This window comes from Triticum urartu, chromosome 5 (assembly GCF_003073215.2).
Source record: "Triticum urartu cultivar G1812 chromosome 5, Tu2.1, whole genome shotgun sequence".
Taxonomy (NCBI): Eukaryota; Viridiplantae; Streptophyta; class Magnoliopsida; order Poales; family Poaceae; genus Triticum; species Triticum urartu.
In genome coordinates this window covers 590,632,783-590,633,833 of record NC_053026.1, presented here as the reverse complement: position 1 = coordinate 590,633,833, position 1,051 = coordinate 590,632,783, and positions in this window count along the sequence as shown.

Here is a 1,051-nt window from a genome sequence, read left to right as displayed (position 1 = left end):
GCAAGTCGGCCGACGTGTTGATGCAAAATGGAACGCAACACACATGTCCGTGAAGCTGTGCGACACAGCCGAATGTGCATCCGCGATATAATGGCATAAACAATTGTCCTGTGTAACAATGTTACAGGGCAGAGTAATTGTTCTTTGACAAAAAACAATAAGTGTTTAATAAGATAAGTTCAGATAGATATCACCTGATGTTTCTGAATGACAGATGATCTGTATGCCGCATCAGAGTCGGCTCAATATAATCTCGACGGTTCAGGCAGACCGGTGACTCCCGGCGGCTCAACACAGCAGAGGCGGCTCAACACGACCTCGGCGGCTTAATAAACGCTAGTCCAAAAGTGATGTTGGCACGCGCGTTATGCGGCACTTTCGTAATGAATAATGGTTGATAGAGGCAAAGATGTCCCGATGTTTCGATGAGATGGTGGCTATCGTTTCTGTGGGAGTCGGCCTTGACGATCCGACTACGAACGTGCGAGATGTCGCGCCTTAGCAATCACTAAACCAACTTCCGAGGGGTTATTGAACACGCCGGAGCACGATCAACCTGACCACGAGGGTCTGTTTCCTGCGAGCAAATGAAGAACAAGCAAGAAACTGAGATTGCAATCTGGATATTGCGAATATAAGATGAAAGCTTTATTGATCAAGGTGGGGTTCTGTGACGTCTTGGTCTGGTCGTTGGACACAAACGAAGTACGTGAAGTTGCAGCTATGGCGAACTTTTAATCTAAACAAAACCCAAAGTCTAAACGATGCCCTAAGGGCTGTATATATGGAGGAGAGAGGGGGAATTTCGTGGCCCTTGGTGGAGGGGTCCTAAACCAACCCTAACTCTTGTTTCCCCACACATACGGACTCTAAAAACAACCTATACTTAAGTACTTCGAAAATACATGGGCCTGGCCCAATAATAAGGTGACGCAGCACCTAGAATAGCCTCTGGACGAAATTTATGAAGTGGCATCTTCTATATTTCGTCCCATGCTTCATGCACTCATTATGGTGGCTTCAGAGTCCTGGAATCATCACTTGTAACTCC